This window comes from Lissotriton helveticus, chromosome 11 (genome assembly GCF_964261635.1).
Source record: "Lissotriton helveticus chromosome 11, aLisHel1.1, whole genome shotgun sequence".
Taxonomy (NCBI): Eukaryota; Metazoa; Chordata; class Amphibia; order Caudata; family Salamandridae; genus Lissotriton; species Lissotriton helveticus.
Genome location: NC_136072.1, coordinates 790,247,100 through 790,259,031, shown reverse-complemented (window position 1 = coordinate 790,259,031; position 11,932 = coordinate 790,247,100). Strand labels below are relative to the sequence as shown.

General features: G+C 47.5%; 1 protein-coding gene across 2 annotated transcripts in view; it reads right to left on the bottom strand.

Moving 5' to 3' along the window:
* The window catches only part of AEBP1 (AE binding protein 1), a 237,258-nt gene that overhangs the window by 3,335 nt on the left and 221,991 nt on the right, over nt 1-11,932 (bottom strand). The window lies entirely within an intron of this gene.

Here is an 11,932-nt window from a genome sequence, read left to right as displayed (position 1 = left end):
CGGCGCCGCTGAACACGAGGCCTGCCAGCCATCTTGGTCCACCATGTGCTCATCTGAACCCACGCCCGGTGCCCAGCCGCTTACGTGTTCAGAGATCCCCTGGAGGTGCAGCGATTGGTGAGCGGCCCATGAACTGGGGACGGCCACACAGCGCGGGGTGGCACAAGTAACAGTGTGGTATCTGTGGTAGGCCCACAGATCGCAGCCGATTTCCCCCCCTGACTGCCTAGATACTGTCTCTGATCAAAATTCACGGGGGGAGAAAAGGCCCACAAAAAGCTTGCCTAGAACCATGCAGGGCGCCCGACTGCGTAAATGTACTGAGATCTCCTGGAGGTGGGGCGATTAGTGAGCAGTCTGTGACCAGGGTTCAGTCCCACCACGGGTTGTCACACCGGCTGCAGTATGATATCTGCAGTGGGCCTGCTGATCGCAGAAGATCATTCACCACCCCCTCCACCACCCCGGCTCACTAGACACTGCCTCGGATGAAGAGCCACGGGGAGAGGGAAAGTGACACCCCAACCCAGAGGTGGCGTACAGTTGGGGGGAGAGGAACAGAACTTTAGTGGCATTGCTTTGGAGCACTGACCCGTGCCCGCCAACCACAGCGGACCCTGAATGGAGATCGCTATGAAGAATGCAGGCATGGACGTTCTGGAGTAGGGAGCCTCAACCCACACTGCCCCCACACAGTCATCTGTACACTGTAGTGAGAAAACGAAGTTGGAGCAACTGGCAGCCTCAGTGATGGAAGAGTGAATGGCAGCCTACTAGTAATGTTGGAGAGAAGCCGCGGAGAAACCTCACTGGGGGAAAACCGGCAGGCCACGAGGGACTACCCACTCTTGGCAGGCGGCAGTGAATACCCTGTCGTTATCCACAAATCAGGATATTTGTCCACCACCTTTGCTAGTAGGTCTGAACCATGACGGATGGAAAAGGGGAGTGTGACTCCCGCCAGACCAAATTTGATACATTTTTGTGGCAGAGAACGAAGACAGTGTCCAGAATCCATTGCAAGCCCTGGCACGCTCATCCGTGGATAAGGGTGACATCATCCTACATGAAATTATGGCAGCTATCACCAATGTGGGCACCTCGCTTGAATCACGAATGAACCAGAGCAGAACTGCGCAAAATGGATACCAGCATCAGGGAGGTTGAGGACATAATGCACAGTTTTACGGCTGACACAGTTACCTTCAAGAAACAAGTTAGTGAGTTACAGGCAATGAGTAAAGTTCTTATAGCTCAACTGGACGACTACGATGGCAGGTCAAGACGCAACAACATGCGGATCATGGACGTCCAGGGGAAGGCGGAGGAGCCCGTAGCAGATCATTTTGTTGAAGAACTGATATTGATGCACCTGCAGCCTCGGGGTCTCTCAAACTTCTTCTAAATAGAAACAGCTCACCAGGTCCTGGTCGGTAAACCAAAATCAGGCCCCCCTCCCCAACCAAGGCAATATTGGCCCGAGTCGTCAGCTTCAGAGATAGAGAGGTTCTACTGTAGACTGCTCGGAGTGCTCCACCAAATCCACTAAGACAATAGTACTCTCACCTTCTTACCGGACCTTACCATGAGGGTGCAAAATAGAGTGCAGGTTCATTGAAGTCAAGAATGTACTCAGAGACAAAGAATTGATATATGCAAGGCTGTTCTCCACCAAATTGAGGGTAGAGGTGGAATGCAAAACTTATTTTTTTGCCAGCCCAGAGGAAGCATGGGAATGGTTGGACGAATGGCGGAGAGTCGGGGCCCGGGCAACTCCGATGGACGAACGCAGCTGATGGGGATGTTGCAGAAACATACAGAACCTAGCCCTGGAGAAGAGCAACCCATGGAAGAGAACGTTGAAAGCTAATGTGCAAAATATATTGAGGCCATTTATCAACTGATCGTTTTCCATTGGGAAAACAACTGAAATGGACTGCCACACTCCATGAACACTTAGTCAGCCACTACCAGCACTAATCTATCCCCGGAGAGTGAACTGTGTGGGGCCACTTCCCATTTGAACACTCACATGGTATGAGCAGTGAAACAGCCAGAAGGAAGTATGGCTGAGTGTGTATGATTCGTAGTACCATGTTTAATTACCATCTGTCTTTATTTGTATTGAGGCTACAGGGGGTGGAATGGTGGGATCACAGTCCCCTGTGTTATAGGAGGCACTCTGCAATGATGGAATGATGGGGAGTAGGGTAGTTCAGAAACCGTCATGCAGGGTGTGGGCTGGGGGTGCATCATGCAATAGAGGGAAGTTCTAGTTGCAATTCAGTTGACAGTGAGTCAAGACGGGGAGTCATTATTTTCGATCCAACATCACCACAGTATACGACCCAAAGTTTCACAGGTGTCTCTGACTGGCGGATGCAGTCCGTCTGAGACAGTAGGAGGGCAACAAGACTTGATCGCCTCCGGCACAGGAGCCCGGCATCTCTGAGGAAGGGAGACAACATTTATCGACTTTCCCATGAATGACTAAGGGACGAAGTCCTTGCATCGACTGCTCACCTGGAATGTCAATGAGTTGGGGCAACAAACTTAATAGAGGGTTAGTGCTTCAATACATTAAGCTTCAGACACCAGATATTGTCCTTTTGTAAGAAACTCACCTGGTGGGCATCACCTGCAAGGCACTCGATAAATGGGGATATAAATTAATAGCACATGTAGGATTTACCTCTGGGTCCAGAGGAACAGGAACACTTCCCCTTCGTTGTACAGCAGACATGGATAGATACACAGGGCTGATTTGCGCCTGTGACCGGCACATGGGAGGGAAGATGTATGAATTTCCTAGCAGTTTATGTTCCCCCTGTGCTTCATAAAATGGCTGCAGATTTGAGCAAGATAATACTGGACCTACCTGTTGGAGAGCTCTTGATAGGAGGGGACTTGAACATGGCGCTCTGCGATTGGAAGGATCGCCTTCCGCCTAGATACCCCTGAATGCACGCGCTCTGACATGGCAGACCCCCTGAGGGCCCTGGGGCTCGTAGACATGTGGCATGGGTCTAATCCCACACGCTACAATACACATTTTACTCTGGTGCCCCATATAGCATGTTCCGCATAGATCACATACTAACACTAGCCGACACAGTCCCCAATTTTAAAGAGGTGCAACACTTGGCACAGAGAATTTCACACCATTCCCCAGTCTGCACCTGCTATACTTTATCGGTGTTGTCCCGGCTTAGGGTAATTCACTAAATCTGTGGCACCTGAAGGTCCCACATATTATAACAGGCCTCAATCAGTCCACTGATAATTATTTTAATGAAAATGTTGGGTCTTTCACCTCCCCGCAGACACTCTGGAAAGCTTTCAAAACTGTACTCAGACGATTTTGATTATGGCGGGTCATAAAAAAGAAAAAAGGACAGAACTGGAGAAGGATATATTGGACTGGGAATGAAGTTTGGTACGCATTCACGACAGCTCAGCCAAACACGCCCTAAACATAAAAGAGTATAAAAACGTAGTCACAGAGGCGGCCAAACACTTAGTGACCCAACACAAGATATACGAACTGGGGGACAGAGCAGGGAAACTACTGACCTGGCTTGATACGGGTGGACCGCTGGGTCACCACATTAAAGACAGATACTAAAGAACTAAGGAGAACTAAGGAGAGACCCGCAGGCGATTGGGGAGACCTTCGCATCTCATTTTGAACAACTACTCTCCCATGCTTCGGCCACAGCTGACGAATCAAGTGACATATTGGCAGACCTGCTGGTCCTGACCCTTTCTTCAGACGATCAACTAACACTGGAGACAGATCCCACTGAAGACGAAATAATGTCTGCAATCCATAGTAATCAATCTGGGAAGGCGATGGGGCCAAACAGCCTCCTGATAGAATTCTTTAAACTCAGCCACCCAAAACGAACCACATCGGTGTCGGATGTATCTCGAAAGTCTGCAAAGAGGTATGTATTGCCAGAAGATCAAAGGTTAGCATCTGTAGTGGTAATACATAAGATGGGTATGCTGGAGAGAACTGTAGCTCTTACTACTGGTGATCTGTCTACTGCAGTTTGTCACCAAATTGGTCCACCCGGACCAATCTGGCTTCATGCCGGGGCGCAACACGGCCCTCAACCTGCATCTCCTCCATGGAGTATTAGGGAGAATGGACATGATCAGGCAGGATGCAGTAATACTGTCCCTAGACACCGGTATGTTCTTCAACACCATTGCAAGGTCCTATTTGTTCGTAGTCCTGGAACGCATGGGATTTAGCCCGAGGTTCTTAACATGTATCAAACTCCTCTATGCAGAGCCACTGCTGCATGTAGTGGAAAAACGCCATACCTCGTGGGTGTTTTCCCTTAGGCGAGGGACACGGCGCGGCTGCTCCCTGACACCATTTATATTTGCTCTGGTACTAGAGCCTCTGGCAACCTGGATAAGAGAGGACCTACTAATCCAGGGTCTACGATGGGCTGCAGGGTAGGAATATAGGATCTCCTTAAATGCAGACAATGTACTTCTATATGTAGCATCGCCGCAATCCTCCATAAATAGGATACTACAGATTTGCCCTAATTTTGGTAAATACTCAGGGTATACCATCAACTGGTCTAAGTCAACAATATTCATATTGCATGGTCCGGCTCCACTTCTCCCACCAAACTGTGAGGCGGCGATAGTGATGGAAGTTTTTTTTAACACAGGAATCTGTTACAGCAGACCTTGACCTTTTCTACACACATAACCTGCAGGGCCCATTGACTTGCAAAGTGACGTGCAACACTACCACTGTCCTTACTCGGCCATGCGGCTCTCTTCAAAATGATGGCTTTGCCACTTTTCCTCTATTTTTCGAGGTCCCAGACACATATTTCAACATGATGGAGGGTGAGATTAGGGCCTTGCTTTGGGATGGGCGGCCCCCGAGCATTATGACACAAAGTTACCAGGGGGTGGTATGACTGCGGAATTGCTTTACCCAATATTCGTGCGTATGATTGAGCAGCTCAGCTGTCGGTTACAAACCAATGAGCACACCGACCACATGACGAACCAACGTATCAGATGGACAGATGGCTCATGGGTACCGAGGGCCTCAGAAGAGCCCTATACACCTTCCCCAGGTGTCAACACCTTACGGGTACAACACCCCAAATGGTTGTCAAGTGGCATTGAGTGACTAAGACTTGGCTGGCACACTAAAGTGATGCAGGCTGCCCGCCGTGGGAGGCAGAGAGGTTGGGAAGACATAGCTCCAGCTCGGGATATAATAAATGGGACACCATAGGGATCTTGAAAGTAGGTGACCTGTGGGCTAGGAGGAACTAATTCCATTTGCGGATTTACAGAAGAGTACAAAATGTCTGCTTTGGAAACTTTTAGATACTTACAAATATGGCATGCCCCTATGGCTGTCATCCCACCGAACGGAGACCTACCGGAGGCCTCCCAACTCAAAGAAAGACTTCTGACAGAATATATGGACCGAAAGGCAATGTCCATGACATATCAAGAGATAATTAATAACCACCATGACCCCGTTCTACGCGTGTGAAAACTATGGAAGACAGACCTTGGGACCTTACAAGAAGAGGACTGTCAGGAAGTGCTTTCCTCTTAACGGGAAGTAGCCATGACATCACAACTTAAGCTCATCCAGCTCAGGGTACTTCATAGATCCTATTTTTCCTGTGGTGCTATAGTAGAAATTGAATGGAAGGAAGAGGCTGGGTGTGGATGGCTCTGTGGGCAAGGGGGTACTTTTCTCATATATTTTGGGACTGTTCAGCCATCAAGCCCTATTGGAGGGTTGTAGTGTCTCAGATGTGGGAAGTGCATCATCCTATGCACAAACTAAGTCTCCTCAATATGTGGGAGGCAACAGTCTTGAATCATATTGAGCAGCTGTAGGTCACCTTGGGACTGACAATAGCGAAACAACACATCAACAGGAGATGGGGAGCGGAGGAGCTGACATCATAGGGGAATGGGAACGGGACATGAACTGGTGTATGATCACATAAAAAGTTGTCTATGAAAGCAAGGGGTGCCCCTGGATGTGGGACCAAGTGTGGGGCAAATGGAATGCACACAGAGGGAACATATGTGTCTCACCCTCCAGTAGGCCGGGAAGAGTCCACTGGGAAGGGAACACTATGGAGGAGCAGGGCAAAGAATTGTGATGGGTCACTGATGGTGTACATGCAAACTGTAACAGTAAATATTAACCAAATTATTTGCCATACATGAGGTCGTATTTAACTCCAGCTGTATGACTAAGTCTATTCTGGGCATGAGTATTCTTGCCCTAATGGGGTCTTTGAATACCTCGTCTGTGTGCTTTAACATGCCCATCTCCAAGAAATTGTTGAAGGTATTTTTCTAAAAATTGTGTTCAAAATTAAATATTGGACCTCTGCCCGGCTGGGCAAGTCAATATACAATATAGTTTCCATTGTGTCTATATTTATCCCTTGTCTATATTCCCCCCTTGCATAGGACCACTGTTGTTTTCACTAATATGTTCCCCAAGGTCCTGTGCTGACTCGACTGGGTGCCCTTGTTGTGTTTTATATATTAACATGCCCTTGAGCATTGGTAAAGTGTGAGTTGATCTTTGGGAATGGGTGAATGTCTCAAAGAGAAAATCCTCTTCTAAAGGTTCTTTATGGAGTTCCACCCTGTGATATTAACAGCTCTGTTAATAAGCTGAACTTATTCAATGTTATCACCAGGAGGAGAGGGTCTAGAGGGATACAGGTCAGGGTTGTTATCTGTATCTGGTTCTCTATGATAATCTTCCCAAGGGTCAGTGTTTTGTGGTATGTCCTGATCATGTGGTACATCTTGGTCTACATCCTCCTCCCCATCCCCATATTCTTCATCCTGTGTGTCAGGAGAAAGTGGGTGTTGTGGTGAATTTGATGGTGAGATAATCAAATTAGGATAAGGAGGTGGAATGTAAGGAGGAGAAGGGTTAGTACCGATGTCCTTTTTCTTAAGAGGTAAAGGACAGTCCTCTGTGAGGTCCAGCTTCCGTTTTTTAGGAAGAGTGGCCTGAATGTGTCCAGTTTTAGGATTAATAAGAAGTCTTTTTTGTTTTAGATCCAAAGGTGGTTCATTGGACCGAGGCTCTTTGGGTGGAGTGTCCTTTTCTTTGTGTACTGGTTTTGGCGCAGAAAGTTTTAGCTCCGGCGCCTTTGGTGTCGGAGTTTTAGCCTGCAAGTCTTTATGTTTGGTAGGTTTCGACTCTGATCCTTTTGGTGTGGAGGATTTTGGCTTGGAACCTGTAGGTGTGGAGGATTTTAGCTCCGAACTTGTAGATGTGGAGGATTTCGGCTCCGACCTTTAGGTTTGGAGACTTTGGGCTCCTAAGTCTTTGGTGTCGAAGGTGTCTTCGGTTCCAGTGGTGTGGTGACTGGTAGATGCTTGGACTTATGTTTCAGTGCCAAAGGTGAAGTGTGGCTCACCGGTTAGAGGCGGCAGACCCAGAAGCAGAGGTCGGCCCGGGACCAGGGTTCAATTCCCGACGCGGCAGGGTACGGAGCCAATGTCAGCGGGCTCGATACATCTCGCCTCGGTGCCTCTCTAACCATGGGCCCCACGCTGCAACTCTGGGCAATAGCTTGCTTAATCTCCTGCTGGGGATGCCTGGCTTCACCTTGGAGATGCCCAACAGGGACCATCTCACAGGGAAAGCCAGGACGGGTTCCCCAGCGGGACACAGCGCCAAGAAACCAATCGGTGAACGTGCGCTCTACAAATTCAGACTAACATAACATAACAAAGGTGTTCGTTCGGCTCCAGAATGGGGCCGGCTCGAGCCCCGAGCCGGAAGGCTTTTCTTTATGTTTCTTAGCCGCGCTGGTGGGCGGGGCATCGGAAGCTTTGTGTCGCTGCCGACCTGAGTCCGGAGCCGAAGGTGGTCCCGGAGCCTTTGTTTTATGTTGACTAGGCACAGGGGAATCAGAACTCACGGTACGCTGACCCGGAGTGATGCGCTCTTCTTGTTCCATGTCGGAGTCTGCTTTAGACATGGAGACTTGTTCTTCTTCCTCGGCTCCTTCCACTGGTTGTTGGATATCTGGATCTTCTCTGCAGATGTTCTGTAGGGAGCTTCTGTGGTGTTGCATCTTGTGGCATCAAGCCAGACGATCACAAATTGTTTTCCTCGATCGGAACGATTGACACGCTTCAGAATCCTTTTCGTTATGTTCCGGGGATAAGCAGAGGTTGCATGCCTCATGCAAATCAGTGCGTGGAAACTTAGCGCAACACCCGGGACATAGTTTAATGGAGATTTTGTAAGTCAAAATGATGCGTGTTGAATGGTGAACCGCGAACAAAGACAATACCATCGACAATAGAGGATTGTGCGTCGAAGAAGTTCGAAAATTATACCAAACCGGAGCGCAGCAATACACATCCGAACCCAATGGTGGAAAAAACCAATCTAAGGATGGAGCCGATGCCCATGCGCACTATCACCGAAGGGAGGAGTCACCTACTTCGTGACTACAAAGACTTCTTCGAACAAAAATAAAATGCAGACATCCAGACCCAACACTAGATGGTGATCTATGCTAAAGCATATGATTCTACAGCTCTATATGCCAAGAACAGATGCATACTGGGTAATTAGCATTTTCCTTGTCTTGATTCTTTTTTGGTTTTACCTGGGCTTGTGGGGTTGGTATGTATTGAGAAATATCCTAAGACTTTTTTCGGATGACAATCATCTAATAATAGAGTGCCAGGTAGCTGCTGCAAATGGGCTGCTTCAAATATGGAGCTTTGGCAAGGGATTGCTTTTCAATGTAGAACATATGAAGGGATAGCTGACAGATTATATGGATTAAAACAGAGAATTAGAGGGGAGACCCTAAGCTTCAGCCTTCATAGCTAGAGGACCCAGGCTGACTAAGTGAGAGAACAGTATAATGAGCTTGGGGACGTAGAAGCTCTGTATGTTAAGGGGATAGCAGAAGGTCAAGAGATTAAGGGGATCGTTCAAGGAATCGCTGTGATTAAAGCTAGCATTAACAGTTTTATATAGAAAGAAATCACAGAGTAGTATCCCTTCAGGTTGGCTATTGTTCACACTGCATAGCAATGAATGCGGAAGATCTATTGCTCTTCCATAGGGACTCAACAGAGGACCTGAGAGGCGCCAGGACGATGCTAGTAGAGTTTGGGCCCCCAATGGGATTAAATGTTAACAAAATTTCAGCCTATTTCCAACAGAAGCGAACCGGGGCCTTGCCCTGTTACACTGGGAACCATGCTGCCTATCATACTAGGTTTTAGGATCTACCGCAAGCAGACAGACTTCCTGTAATATAATATGCGACTAACCATACAATTGCTGAGAGCGAACATGGAGTTCCGGAAAACACTACCCCTATCGGTTTCAGGCATAGTTGAGTTGCTTAAAAATGTAGAAGTGCCATGGCTGCTGTACTGTTTTACGGTGTTGCCAGTGTGGATCCCCAGGTCATTGTTCCGAGAGCTTGACTCCTTAACCACTGGGTTCCTATGGAGGCAACGGCGCAGACTAGTGGTGCTGACTACATTAGAATGCCGGGTGACTGACGGGGGCCAGCGGTACCTGAGTTTGAAACGTACTACCTGTCTGCACAACTACAGGGGTTCACGCAGTGGATAGCAGGCAGACAGACTCTGGGCTGAACATTTGGACCTTTCATCCCAATGCTAGATAGATTGGTGGGAGTATTATTAAAAGCAGGGCACCACACTGAGGATGATTACAGGGAGTTTCAGGTCCTATGCTGCTACTGGACTCGCTGTCTCCAAAAAACAGAAACTTCCCTATTCGTCTGACTCACCCATCACAATGCTCAGCATGCTACCACCCAGTGGGAATTGTGGAGGTATATCGGAGTGGGCAACTGCCGGGGCAGAGTGATTAGATCTTTTCCGAAACGGAGAGCTCCTCCCATTTGAGGACTTCAGGACTGAATTTGACCTCCCACAAGCTCAGTTCCTGCTTTGCAGGGCGGTGACGACAGCCTTCTGCAAACACTGGAAAACGAGTATGACAGAGCCACAACCTCATAGGAACTGGCATTACATAGTGACATCTTCAGGAGCCTATAGGGCCGTAACAGCTCTGTATCGAGCAATACGGGCGACATACTCCTAACATTGAGCACAAAATATGGGAGGTATACCTGGAGATTCCAATCCCAGAGGAGAATCAGATAGCAATACCCGACAGGGTACCCAAGATATCCCACAACACTTGGTTTAAATTGATTAATTTTTATATTCTCCATAGGGCCTACCTCACTCCAGATAGTATTAATAGATGCTTCATAGGGACTGATGCTTCTTGCCCACAGTGTGGAGAGGTTCGTGCAGATCTCATGCACATGCTTTGGCACCATCCCAACCTGTGAAATTATTGCTACGAAGTTCCGACTATCACTGTGAGGGTCAACTAGAAGGGGGTTACCTGTTCACAGGGCCATTGCCTGCTGGGTTGGTTTCCTCATACATCCAAGACAAAAGTTACAAGCAAGTTCCAAGATCTGGCATTTATATTGGCAAACAGGGAAAATACCAGGCATTGGAATTCCCCAAGAGGTCCCCATATAACCACTTGGAGGAAGGAGGTAGAGAAATGGGCTGGATATGATGGAAAGGTTCTACTGCAATGCTTGGAGGGGCATAGGCACGATCAACACGGCCCGTGCTTGGAAAGCGTTGGTGGAATGCTTAAAAACCCCAGACTCCCAATCACGGTACCAGTCTCAGGGATGTTCCCTCACTATGATTTCCCCATAACCAAATGCACAAAGGAGCAGAATGAGTGTGTCTGTTAGATCCCTCAACTTGGTGTCCTCTTTCCCTCAGCAACACTAGACAAAGGAAAACACTCTACAGGAAATTTGCGACTGCTGGCGTGTCTTTGGTGATTAAGCCTACTTACCAACACCAGATAAAGAACCAGGGCACAACTGAGGCGTGGGTGGAGAGGGACAGGGAATTAGTTTGGTAATTGGGAAATGTGTTAAATGAGAGGTTCTGAAATGTGCCACAACGTACGAGTCAAGGATTGACTACTGTTGGACATTGCTGTACGATGTACATTATCCATATTGAAAACCTTAATAAAATCTGTTAAAAAAAATAGAGACGCCTAAGGCTATGAACCTGTTTGATGCAGAAAGACCCTTCAATCGAGTTGCATGGAATCATCACTGGGCTATAGGCTAGGACCAGGTATTATCACAGCTATCCAGACACAATATCACAAACTCACTGCCACTGCAAACAATGGGGAGGGAATCTGACAAGATTCAGATTATCAGATCAGGTGTTTTTAGCTGAATATCTGGACCTTGTGGTATTGTCCTCTATAGTAATATCAAAGAACTACCAGTTCTGTTTGAGGCCAATGGCATAGTACCATCTTACACCAGTGTGGGGCTGCCAATGATAAAGCATGTCGCAAAAAGTTGTGGGTGAGGTGACCTGTTAAATATCTATTATTGAGCCTATAAGTAAGGAGAATTTGAGCATTTATGGAAGCAATCCAGCCATTTAAGTGTTAACTACCCAAGCCCCTTGTGTGTGTATAGCTGTTTGATAGGACGACGTGCTTGAGTTAGTTTTCTTTTGAGACTCCTCTGGTGTGTTTATGCATACACTGTGGTTCTCCAACACCTTCTGTGTTTTCTGTGGATCGGAACATTGAAATATGCACCCACCAGATCTATTGAACTAAAGACATCCCCTTTTTGATAAATGGAAGAATCTCCTGAAGTGTAATCATACGGAAACTATGCTTTATATATGTATTTAATTCAGTTAGATCCAAAATTGGACACCGCTCTCCAGATTCCATTAAAATTTGAAAGAATCTTGTTTTATGTATGTATTAAGGTTTTGGCAAATTTCACCTCAATTCATTATTCGA